The sequence below is a fragment of the Equus caballus genome, chromosome 1 (assembly GCF_041296265.1).
Source record: "Equus caballus isolate H_3958 breed thoroughbred chromosome 1, TB-T2T, whole genome shotgun sequence".
Taxonomy (NCBI): domain Eukaryota; kingdom Metazoa; phylum Chordata; class Mammalia; order Perissodactyla; family Equidae; genus Equus; species Equus caballus.
The window spans coordinates 51,849,808-51,863,191 of record NC_091684.1 but is presented as its reverse complement, the minus strand read 5'-3'; the positions used below and the strand labels follow the sequence as shown (position 1 = coordinate 51,863,191).

The window sequence follows — 13,384 nt, the reverse complement described above, 5'->3', positions numbered from 1 at the left end:
CATCGTCGTAAGGGATCAATGCAAAACGGTATTTTCCTGTGTTCCTACTTACCTCTAGCACTTGTGTGGTTATGCACTGAATAGAAAGAGGTAACACAAGCCTGCCCATGCCTCAAAATCTATAATTAAGAACTGCCTCTGACAAGAGGGTTTTTTTGCTACTGACAAATAAATGTCACTTTTAAAAGGAATATTACAGGAAGAGTGATAAAAAATAGGCAACAGGGCAAAAATTCTTCCCTCTCCTCTTCCTCATGGCAGAATACAGAGGGTTTTTTTTTTTTGATAAGAATTTACAATGACTACACTGTTGCCTTGGCATGCAGATCAAAAGACTGACAGATTTAATTCATGTTTCTGTGCTATACAAACAATGGCATGTACGAGCCAATCTGTGCTGCTTTCAGCAAGTAATTGAAGGGAGCGCAAACACAGACTTTAAAAGATCAGTGGTGCCCAACTGAACTATTCGTCAAAAAGAGATCCGACAGCGCATATTCTTTTTACTGTTTTGTTGGGATTCCGCTCTGTTGCCCTCTGCCCTGCCCTTACTCTCCTGGAATTAATAGCGACTGATAGCCCACGCATTGTGTCAACAGAAATGGACACACACGCACTGTATATTAACTCACTTGCCTGCTGCTGGGTGAAGAGATAAGCTCCAAGAGTGCACAAGAAGAATCTGAAGACGTTTGGAAGTTAACCACAAGAAATCAATGTTTGCATAAGCTTCCATTACACAGGCAGCTTTTGCTCTGTAATGCGGATGGTCTCTGTAATAAGGTAATACATTCATCCACAAATGCATAAAGGATGACCCTGCAGGATTTTGACATGACATTTTCTGCGGATCTAACTTGGTCGGAAACTATAGGCAGCATTTTTCTCCAGTAATTTGTGTACTTGATGTATTTTTTTTTTTCAAATTGCATGGTGCCAGCAATTTGGTTTTTAAATACAATAGTCTTTTGAAAAGTACTGAAGAAAATGAATAGAAAATCACCAGCATCATAGCAAATTATCCTAGGTCAACACATAATGCCTTCATTTTCCAGATGTCTCAATTCAGGCAGCTACTTTGGGCATTTTTGTCGAAGGATGCTTATAAGTATTCCAAGTTTAATAATACATTTTCTGTTGTGTGTTACCGTAGGCTATCATCATTGTATGTGTATCTTCCACATTAAGGTTCCAAAAGAAATGGATTTAAAACAACGTACCCAGAGGCAACGCTTCTGCTTGAATGTTTCCAATAAATTCTTTGTTCAAAATCTTTGCCTTTACTTTAGGGTCATGGATAATTTCTCATGATTCTGCTTCAATTAAAGAATTATAATTGTTTTATACTAAAAGATTTTAAAATACAATTTTTAAGTTTTTTAATGCCCAGAGTTTAAACATTTGGCAGTTGTCTATGCCATAATAAATGCCATAATAATTAACTGACAAGTTGTTTTAAGAATATTAGATCTTTCTTATGACTGTCTTAAAAAGAGTTTTCTAAACAATGCTGGCTCACTGTAGAAAAAATTAGAAGTTTCAAATAAGCAAAAGCAACAAAAAGTATCTATCATACTTTCATCCCAGAATAATTATTATCATTTGGATTCTATCCTTTCAAAATTTAAAACAAAATATTGTGTCCATTCTTTAGGAAGTAAATATGAACTTCGATCCATTAGTCATTGTGGATATATATCTTCTCCCACAGGGTTGTGTAGAGTGCTTGGTTTGATGTGTCTTTTTCTTTGTTTTTTGGGTTTTTTTGAGGAAGATTAGCTCTGAGCTAACTACTGCTGATCCTCCTCTTTTTGCTGAGGAAGACTGGCCCTGAGCTAACATCCATGCCCATCTTCCTCCACTTTATACATGGGACACCTACCACAGCATGGCTTTCACGAAGCGGTGCCATGTCCACACCCAGGATCCGAGCCAGCGAACCCTGGGCCACCGAGAAACAGAATGTGTGTATTTAACCGCTGCGCCACTGGGCCGGCCCCTGATGTATCTTTTTCTTTATATTGACTTTTTTCTGTGGATATCTTAGAATCTAGAGTTTCTGAGTAGCAAGGTACAGCCTATGCATGTCTGTTATAACACAGGTTAGGAAATGGTTAAATAATGTTACTAGGATCACATGGATTGGTTGGTGGCAGGGAGAGAAACTGACAAAGGGAATGATTGTTAAAATCTTGAACAGAAAGGTGAAATATTTGAAAACTATAGATGTAAGGGATAGCAAAAGAAATTGGGCATGTTTAGGCAGAGAAAGGGCTTGTGAGAAATTTGGTAACTATCTTTTTATTTGAATGGTTGCCTTCTGGAATTCTTCATGAGTACTGTCTTGGTCAGTTCGGGCTGCTATAACAAAAATACCGTAGACTGTGTGCCTTAACCAACAAATATTTATTTCTCACAATTCAGGAAGCAGAATTCAGAGATCAGAGTGCTGGCATGGTGGGGCTCTTGGTAAAGCCCCTCTTCCTGGTTTACAAAAGGCCATCTCATTGTACGCTTATTTAGTAGAAAGAGAGAAAGGAAGCAAGTTCTTCCTTGTCTCTTTTTATAAGGGCACTAATTCCATCATGATGACTCCACCCTCCTGACCTAATTACCTCCCAAAGGCCCCATCTCCAAATGCCATCACATTCTTAGGGATTAGAATTTCAACATATGAATTTTGGGGGGCACAAACATCCAGTCCATAGCAAGTGCTGTAGAAAAAAGAAAAATAAAACTGGGTTATGGGGTGGAGACTACCTCATAGGGGCCTTGGAATCCTATTGAAAAAGAAGGAATCAGCTACTAGAAATATTCCAGAGAGGTATCAGCTGTGTTTATACTACTGAACCCGTCATCACTGAAGGTCACCAAAGGATGCTGAATGGCTATTGGTCAGGGATGCTGGATAAGGGTAGCTACATGGGGAGAAATATTAGACTACCTAAGAAATCCTCCCTTCTCCAGGACCATATTTCCTTTATGCCAGGCAATCCAAAGGGCCCAACTCTTTAAGGATAAGATTGTAAGTATACATAATGTTGAAACCTAAATGGTATCTGAGAAAAACTAAGAATAAAAACAAAATCAGTTCTGGTTTGTGCAGCTGTTTTGATAAAACTTCCAATTATCAAAATATCAGCAGCTCTTCTGCTATGCCAGATGTAAGTGATACTTTTAATTCTAGAATCATAGGCTCTGTAAACAGCAGAGACACCAATAGGAATTGTCAGGGTTTTGACTTGGATGGTATGAATTCCATATCCCATCTCAGAAAAGGAAGCCATGAGGAAGCCTGAGGAAACAGGGAATTATGTGCAACACAGTTAATTAAGTGAACTGTGTTCCTTTCTTTCTGTGCAGAGTCAATCAGTTAGGCTGTATATGAAAGCATTGCAGTAATATAGTCTAGAAGCAAACGAACGTAAATCACCACTTTGGCAACAAACCAAACCGATAGGGAACGAAGCACAGAGATAATTCTTTGGTAGTAGAATAATAGCATAGCCCAAGATGACTTTATGTTATTCCAGAGACAGAACGAGGTTGAGCATTATTCCTAAATACTGCAATATCTGCAAAGGTGAGATGATCATTATAAATCAGGATGTTACAATGAGAAGAAAAGAGCTGTAGCTAGAGACAGATGCTCCAATTAGCACGATATCCATTTCCAAATTATTATGTTTTCAAATAAATTCTGACATGCAATCTCAGAACTATGGAAAATAATACTAAACCAGCCCAAGTAGAAACAGGAAGTAAATCTTGGCAGAACTGTATACCCTCAGCATACTACTAATAATTTATTCCATTGCTGAGAAGGGGGAGGTGGTGGCGAACAGAATGATTTTCAAAACCAGTCTAACTTGAGATGGTTTTCCCAAACTTCGAGTTACAAATTGAAACTGGCAAAGTCAGAAAAAAATCCTATAACTACTAAAGCAGAAGTTCAGCCAGATAGTTTAAATTGATCTATAAGGACTCTCGTGTTCCAAAGTATCAAATACACCTGAAAAGTCTTACGAGATTAATTTTACCCTCTGGTACATAGTACGCATTATTACGCATCTCGGAAAATCTATACTGTTCCTATATGCAGACAAAACTGTTTTCTTTTCAGTAAGTCCATTCATGCTCTCCAGTTGGACATAGGCCAGTAAAACTGCTAACCCCATTCTCACCCTCTCCAAATCCCAAAATATATAAGCCAATTTTTGAGAGAGAAAGGGGACATGGTGATGCATATATTGACTTCAAAAAGCTGCTCTCTCGATAAAGTAGGAGAGAGAAGAGGAGTGGGGCAGTGTTTTCTCAAAGCATGATCCTATGTAAAAATTAGCTGTACTGCTTCCTACTAAAACAGTTATTTAGAACAATTCCAGCCCTAGAAAATAAGATTCTGCGGGGGTTAGACCTGCATTTTAAATAAGCTCACTAGGGATGTTAGTACATTGTCTTCTGAATATCACTGGTCCAGGTGGAAGTGTGAGGGTTCTGCTCTCCAGCATCCTCCGTAACCCCTAGAATTTGTGAGTGTTGTAGAATCAGTATCAAGGAATGAATGCTGGAATAAAAAAAAAAAAAAAAAACCAAGGAGGATGAGATGAGGAAGAAAAACATGAAGAATGACAAGTTTGAAGATCAAATAATTTGAAGTCTGAATGTCTGAGTGTAGACTAATGCATGACATATGTAGACATAAGCTATTGAAATCAAAAGCAATGGTTTGGGGATAGAGTGAGGGAAGGACATAAAATGGCTGTGTTCTGAAGCTGTCATTTATGTCAGCCTATTGCTTGTCAGTGGAAATAAGCTGAGCATCCCCTTTGTATAACACGGCGATGAATCTTGGAAATTCTTACAAGCACGTTGAAGTGCCATTTGAAACTCAGCTGAAGCTTTTCTGTGGGAGTTCAGTTTATACAGCTGTCGCCAATGTGATCCTAATGATGTTTTATGCCTGGCAATATTTGAAACCCTTTAGACGTATTATTTCAATTAATCTTTTCGATACTTCTCCAAGGTAGATGCTATTAATCTTCCTGTTTTACAGATGAGAACACTGAGGCCCAGAAAAGCTGAACACTTAGCACAAGGTTTCAGTTACCCGACAGCAGAACCAGGCTTTAAACAGAGTACTAACTTAAGAACCTGTGCTTTAGACCAGGATGTTATTCTGCCTCAAACTTTGGGATCACGTTATGCAGTTGGGGTCAGCAAACTTTTTCTGTAACAGGACAGACAGTAAATATTTTTAGGCTTTGTGGGCCATACAGTCTTTGCCATTATAGCATGAAAGCCATAGACAAACTGTAAATCAATGGGCATGGCTATGTTCCAATAAAAATTTATATGTAAAAACAAATGGCAGGCGGGGCTGGCCCCGTGGCTGAGTGGTTAGGTTCGCGCGCTCCGCCGCGGGCAGCCCAGTGTTTCGTTGGTTCGAATCCTGGGCGCGGACATGGCACTGCTCATCGGACCACGCTGAGGCAGCATCCCACATGCCACAGCTGGAAGAACCCACAACGAAGAATGCACAACTATGTACCGGGGGGCTTTGGGGAGAAAAAGGAAAAAATAAAATCTTTAAAAAAAAAAACAAAAAAAAAAACAAATGGCAGGCTGTGGTTTGCTGTTTTTATAGTACTTAAAAAATGTCCAGGGGCCAGCCCCATGGCCTAGTGGTTAAGTTAGGCACATGCCACTTTGGTGGCCTGGGTTCAGTTCCCCGGGCGTGGACCTACACCACTTGTTGGTGGCCATGCTGTGGCAGTGACCCACATACAAATAGAGGAAAATTGGCACAGATGTTGCTCAGGGAAAATCTTCCTCAGCAAAAAAAAAAAAAAAAAACCCGCCCTTCATGGGTGATGTAAAAGACTGACACATTTAATTTTAAGGGAAAGTTTTCTGTGAACAAAGATTTTTCATTCGCTTCTAGAGTATTTGAAAATTTTGGCCCCTTCTTGCTGCTAAGAGGCAAAAGGGCATGTGCTTAGAGGAGACTTCAGAAGTGATGATGAGTTTGAAGTGTTCACATTGTCTCATCTAGTTGCTCCTGTGATCAGAAACAGGGTTTATGAAACAGCCAGCTGGGCTCAAGGGGTGGGGCTTTCTAGAAGTGGAACAGATTTTGCACTTGGAGAATGTATCTCACCTGGGAAAATATCACACCTGTGATCCAGGCTTCTTTATCTCCATACTTTAATCCAGCAAGGTCTCTAAATCAGACAAAATCAATGGTTCTGAGCACTAAAATGGTGTGTGTGCTGTAAGCTTGTTTGCTTTGCAATCCCGTATCCCAACTGAACATTGCTTGAAAATATTTGCTTCCTTTTTCATCAAAATGAAGAGACCTTTTCAGTCTAAACTTTTTCAGATGGCCTGTTAATAAGCAACTTACAAATGATAAATATTATTGATAGTGGCTTTCAGAAATTCTCTGACCTCTCTAGAATTTTGTTTCTGTCCAACTGTGAATTGGGACTATGACAGCTGCCATACTCCACAGAACTGAAAAGATTGAATAGGGAAATAGATGCCAAAAAGCCTTGATAAGTTCAGAGGGATAATAACTCTTCTTGGTAAGAATATTGTTGAAAACTTTTGAGGTCAGGTAATTACACCCAATCCCTATGTGTGTATGTGGGCTTGGTACATGGATGGCAGCAAAGTGGGATTCTCACTGTAAAATAGCACTAGACAATAGTTTCAACGGTTCATTTAAAAGTTCATTCGTTAGAGTCATTATAGAACATTCTGGAACTGTTTGAGGGTGAATCCATTTGTACTGTAACAGGGGAGTGAAGGCCTTCAGGCACACTGTGATGAAATATGGCAAGAGTGGATATTCACTTTGAATCCAAATGCCTCACAGTGATACTGCCACTTTTTTTTAAATGCAAATAGTTATCCACGTTTTAAGAAAAACGGTAAAAAAAGGAGTAAGTTAGTTGTCATTCTAAGAAAACTGGAAGAAGCCGAGCTGTCCTCTCATAAAAGGAGTTGGCAGAGAGAGAGAATGACCCCTTTCCCTTGATTTTTATAGGCTTTGCTTTTGGAATTTAGCATTTGTGTGGACAACGGCATGGATTGCTTTAGTGACCAGCAAATACTTAGTGATCCTGGGGAGACTGACATCCACATAAAGGAAACAAACCAGATGAGGTCCACATCACTCCTCGAGGTGTCCACAAATTAGGTTCATAGCTAAGCAACTTGAGGAGTATTTACTTACTTGAGTTTCAAGCTTTTGTTTTTTGGAGGAGGAGTTTGGGTTGACTAAGGTGAAATAAACGCCATCAGGAATAACACAAAGGGGATATGACCATGGTTGTTCAATAACAAACCTACTAAAATGTTCTGAATAATCTAAAATTTCTAATTTTTATTATAAATACTCTATTTATTAAGCACTTACTCTGTCAGTAACTGTGATAATGGCATCACATGAACTATTTCATTTATCTCACTCCATCTCTGTGAAGTAGGCGATTTTATTTTCCATATTTTTTACAGATGAAGAAAATGGCCAGAGGCACACAGCTCGTAAGTGGGATTTTAACCCAGATCTGTGTGTTGCCAAAACCCATAGCACTTAATCCTAGTTAGAAAAACAATACAGGGATAGCTGAGAACTGAGCTTGGCGAATACAGAATTGTATCTAAGGGAATAGACCTCATGAGTAACTTTGATGACACAATTAAAGGGAGAGGGGAAGACAATATTTTTCTTTTCTTTGGAGAGGGAACGCAAGAGGTCACAGGGGAAGACATCTTCCCAACTGAGGTCCCCAAACCACTGTAAATGTCCCCTCCTCAGAACTTCTTTTGCCACTCAATCAAAAGGAACGCCTGCACATTGTTTTTTCTCTCAGCATTTTGTTCATCTCCATCATGTGACCCATCAGAATTCAAAATTTTTCGTTTACATGTATGTTTGTTCAACGTATTTTGCTCGCTACTCTGTGAGCTCCATGAGTCTGGTTCCCAGTCGACTTTATTGTCATTGTATCCCCAGCACCTCATAGTTCCAGGCACAGAGTAAGCACACAAAACCCAATAGTAATAGTAACCTTTATTGAGCGCTTACTGTGTGCTAGGCACTCTTCCAAACACTTTACATGTGTTTTCTCAATTAACCCTCACCATGACTCTGCTCACATTAGACTCAGAGGGAGGAGGCGACTATGCTCTGTGTGGGTTCTTTCACCCATCGTGGGTTCTTTTCATTCCCTGTCCTGCAGCTCCACTGCCTGCCATTTAAATGTGTTTTTTCCACTAAGTCCACCCCAAAATTGTTGTTTATTTATTCTTGATTTCTTGCTTACTATATCTGTATATTTTTATAAAATATATAATGTATTAGATATAGTACACATACACAGAGGGATTTATCCTTCCTCTTGTGAAACTGGGCTATTTTTCCTGTTGGACAAATCTCAGATAATACCAGCCATGAAGCGGAATTAAAATCACTTTTATATACCAGCTAAAAGAGGGAGAAAATGGCTCACTTTCTGAAAAAGGATAACATCTAGAAGAGAAATGAATAAAGTCTATTTAATATACATATATTGAGTTTCTGGTTTTATTTATATCCCTGTGCTTGTGAAGAATAGAAGTGAAATTCAAGACCCAGTCTCACTATTGAGTTTACAAGTTTTAAAGTTGTGGAGGGATGGGCATTTTTGAGAAAAATCTTTTGGGCAGCTGAGTCACGTGTCCCTTGAGACTTGCATAAGGTTCTTGACTTACACCTTAAGTCAGCTGGCTGGTAAAAGGGATGTGCAAGGAACCATAGTGCATCTCTTGGTAAATATATGCCCTAACAACTACCCAGTGTACATATGGATGGGAAAAAGACCTTTGATGACTAACAGCAAATGTTTAATATAACTGTACGTTATCTTAGAATTAAATGGGAAAATAGGAGCTGAACAAGATTCTAAGATAGAAGATCCAGGAATGGATAAGAAGAGTGGCAAAAATCAACTAAACATTAGATAAAGCTGTACTAGTTCAAGTATAGAAGATGAAATTATTAATAGAGTCTTGTACGTAGTAAATACTCTATAAACATTTGTTTTGACTTATTTGACTTCGTGAGTGCTTATGAGAAGAAATGGCCTCCCTCTCCACTCACATGTCAGTACAAGTCTTTCACTCAAGCAGAAGGAGAGATTAGCTGTTTATTTTTAATCATCCTTGAGAACAAGGCTCATGCAAGAGATTGCTTTATTCTCTTATCTTCCTGCACCATCCCACACTTTGACCATCATAAATCATTCTCTCTCCTTTCCTCTGTTCTCTGCCCAAGGGACCTGTGACTTCCATTCTTAGACACGTCTATGCCATATGGGTAAAAGAACAAAGTGAGGAGTCATTTCCTTTATCTGTTTTTGTAAACAGCCCAGGAAAATGAGACCGGATCTAGGGAAGTTTATACAGGAAAACGGATGACGTATATGAGTGGGGGGCTAAGGCATGGAGCATGACTAAAGGAGATTAGAGGTATCACCTTAGGGGAGCGCTTAAAGGGAGAGTCTTGTTATTAACAGATAATGGAATTTGTTTAAGATTTAAATTAGTCTGCTTTGCTTTTCACTTATTTAAAGAGAACCAATTAAAGGCATAATCAAGAGCCTGTAAAAGGGTCAAAATAAGAGTTAAAATCGTCCCCACTGAAAATGTTTGGTGATCCTTGGTAGATACTGTGCCACAAAGATATTCCATATCAGGTTTCTGACATGCCGAGAAGGGGGAACCCCTGCTATGGGCTTGCACACAAGAGCTGATCTCTCTGTCTTCCCAAGATGGAAATCTGGAATGGCAGCTTTTGGAGGAGTTTGATTTATTGGAATGTGCGTTGGACAAGAGGTATATCTTTGATCACTAGTTTCCAAATTACCTGAGCAGGTCTGTAGAGATTCAATTGCTCAGGTTGACTGTAGAACAAATAGAAAAGTAGGCAGGTGATCATAGCCTTCGTAGGACCATGAATCTGAACATCTGCCCTAAGGCACTCGCCACCACTCTGCACCTTAAGATGGATGGAGGAAAGGCGATAGAGTGACTGCAAGGAGAAGATCTCTCAGAAGGAATCATTTACCTGCTTTACTTCCTTGGTAGCTGTGATCTCAGGCTATTCTAGATTATCTAGAATAAGGTGTTCTCTCAGTCTGTCTTTTCCTTTCCCTCTTTCTTTCTTTTATTTTCTCCCTACCCACTCCAGAAGAGTTCTGAAGCCTCCACAATTCTATAATATGCATCTATGTATTTCTCTCCATTCCTCCCTATTGCCTCCCTCTCCCTCTTTATGGGCTAGCAACTTTTAAGATTTGTGCATATTTGGCATGTTTAAGCTTGTAGTAAAATATTTGACTCTTTTTGGAAATTGAACAGGGCCTAAAAGATATATAGATATATAACAAATACTTTTGAAAGGGTTATAAAAATCTGAGACTAAGCAGATTCATAAATTAGGCATCTGCCAATATTGTAATTTTATTTTGGTGGACAGCTGTTGGAACAAGATGTTTTCTTGAGTAGTTGGATCCTTTACTAGCCTGGGAAAGGAAATACTATTTCTTGGGGTGGGGACAGTATTTTGCAATTACTTTAGAATCACTCTGTTCCTAATCAGGGAGAAAGGGTTGAGCTTACTTTTATTAAGGAAAAACCACACACATTAAAATATAATTATTCCAATGCAAACCCAAGTTCTTCCCTTCCCTGGTAAACAGCAGGCAGGGTTGAGAAATTCTTCCCTTGACTCTGAAATATTTTCTAGAGCATGTGGCAGGGACCTCAGTAATTTCAGAATGTTGGAACTAAAGGGACCTAAGAGGCCCAGGGAGAGCACAGAGGCTCTGAGAGCCCGGATGCCTTGCTGGTGGCACACTACCAGGGATGTCATGCTCTGAATGGCAAGGGGCCTGGATCTGAAGTGTGGCCTGGGATGGAGTTCAGCTATCACTCGTGCTGAGCTCTTACATGAGAAATTTACTCTCTCTGAGCCTCTGTTTCTTCCTGTGCCAAACCGGAGTTTCTAGCAAGGTTCTGGCGAGGATGAGAAAAGAGCCATGTAAATTTTAAAGTACTGTGCCCATAAGAAGTATGCAGATGGGAACATATATGAAGTAATCGGATGGGAACGTCTAACCTAGTTCTCTTTTTTGTTTTTTTCCAAAGTGAAATATTCAGTGAGGATCTGCTGGACCCACTGCTGGAGTTATGAATCCTTTTAGAGCTATGGACTTCCGCGAGAACCGGATTCAAACGAGGGACTCTCACCACAGAGAAACAGTCTTGTGTGTGTGCACGTGTGAACACACTCACACACACACACATCTAGAGCTATGGACTTCCGCGAGAACTGGATTCAAACGATGGACTCTCACCACAGAGAAACAGTCTTGTGTGTGTGCACGTGTGAACACACTCACACACACACACATCTAGAGCTATGGACTTCCGCGAGAACTGGATTCAAACGATGGACTCTCACCACAGAGAAACAGTCTTGTGTGTGTGCACGTGTGAACACACTCACACACACACACATCTAGAGTTATGGACTTCCGCGAGAACCGGATTCAAACGATGGACTCTCACCACAGAGAAACAGTCTTGTGTGTGTGCACGTGTGAACACACTCACACACACACACATCTAGAGCTATGGACTTCCGCGAGAACTGGATTCAAACGATGGACTCTCACCACAGAGAAACAGTCTTGTGTGTGTGCACGTGTGAACACACTCACACACACACACATCTAGAGTTATGGACTTCCGTGAGAACTTGATTCAAACGATGGACTCTCACCACAGAGAAACAGTCTTGTGTGTGTGCACGTGTGAACACACTCACACACACACACATCTAGAGTTATGGACTTCCGTGAGAACTTGATTCAAACGATGGACTCTCACCACAGAGAAACAGTCTTGTGTGTGTGCACGTGTGAACACACTCACACACACACACATCTAGAGTTATGGACTTCCGCGAGAACTGGATTCAAACGATGGACTCTCACCACAGAGAAACAGTCTTGTGTGTGTGCACGTGTGAACACACTCACACACACACACATTTTGCATGCATATATAACTTTGCGTCCTGCCTGCCTCTGTCAATTCCAGTGTGGCATAGTGAAGAGAGCATGCACTCTAGAAACTGATAGACCTGGGTTCAAATTCTAGCCCCGCTACTTGCCAAGTCCTTGACTTTTACTACGTTACTTAACATCTTTGAACTTCAATTTAGTTTCTTCAACTCTAATACAGATACAATACCCACGTCATATATCTTGGTATATGGCGGGCTTGTGCACTGGGTTCTCAGTAATGGTAGGAATGGTAGTTATTATCACTGTTTTTATTATGGTTGTGTTTTCACATAGCCCTGACTGGGTACATGCCTCAAAAGATTCAGCTGTTGTGGGATTTTGGGTGATGTATGGATAAAAATGGCCCCAGAGAGATTTTCAATATTGTCAAATTAGAGCAAAGAAAATTTCAGCAAATATTTAAACCCCACCAGTAAAAATGTTCCCATCTAATTTGGGAACATTTAGTAGCCATAACCACTAAAAATATTTTTACTGGAAAGAGTAGATAAAAATGTTGAACAGACTGCCAAATGCAGCTGTAAATCTAATTTAATATTTTTAAGACAGAACTCTAGTCTGGGTAATGCCTATCATTTAGACTTTCACAAAGATATAAACTTGCATTATATTTAGGATAAAACACTATGAAGTCAATTAGTCCAATTAGTTATATTGATGGGATATTTCACCTTCCTGGTTTTGTCAGTTTCCTTGACTTCAGTATCTTTTCATTTTTCCCTATTTTGAACATACTCTGGTTTATAGTAACCACTCTTTTCTTATGGGCCATTTTTGTCTTGTTTTTTCTTTTAAATGATTTCTTTTCCCAAGGCTCTGATGTTAGTCAGTGTAACATCTAACATAATTTGGATTCCCCTTTTGCATTTGGTTTTTAACAATCACATCCAGATGTTGTTTGCGTTATAGCCTGATTTCTATTCAATAAAGTTTGGGTATTTCAGAATATTTTACTATCAAAAGCTTCTTTCACATTCCTTTCAGTTCACAGTGATTTAGATTTTCCCATAATCTATTTGGTTCCAAAATACCGTCATAGCCCTGAAGGGGACATCAGAGGTCACGTAGTCCAATCCCCTGTGTTAGAGATAAGCAAACTGAACCCTTGAGAGACTTTGTGACCAATCCTAGTAATATACCTAGTATTTGGCAATTCTAGGAAGAAAACATGGATCTCATTTCCCCCAGGCCACTCCAAGCTCAAATACTATGTGGTTGACCACTAAAATATTTTTGAACTGTTT

The 13,384-nt window shown here is 39.6% G+C and overlaps 1 long non-coding RNA gene across 1 annotated transcript in view; it reads left to right on the top strand.

The window, feature by feature from the left end:
• Positions 1-13,084, top strand: part of LOC138923569 (uncharacterized) — a 55,899-nt gene extending 42,815 nt beyond the window's left edge. Inside the window, exon 4 of the long non-coding RNA XR_011437326.1 lies at positions 11,197-13,084. This is a non-coding gene — a long non-coding RNA (uncharacterized lncRNA). The remainder of the gene's footprint in view (positions 1-11,196) is intronic.
• The last annotated feature ends 300 nt before the right edge of the window (positions 13,085-13,384 follow it).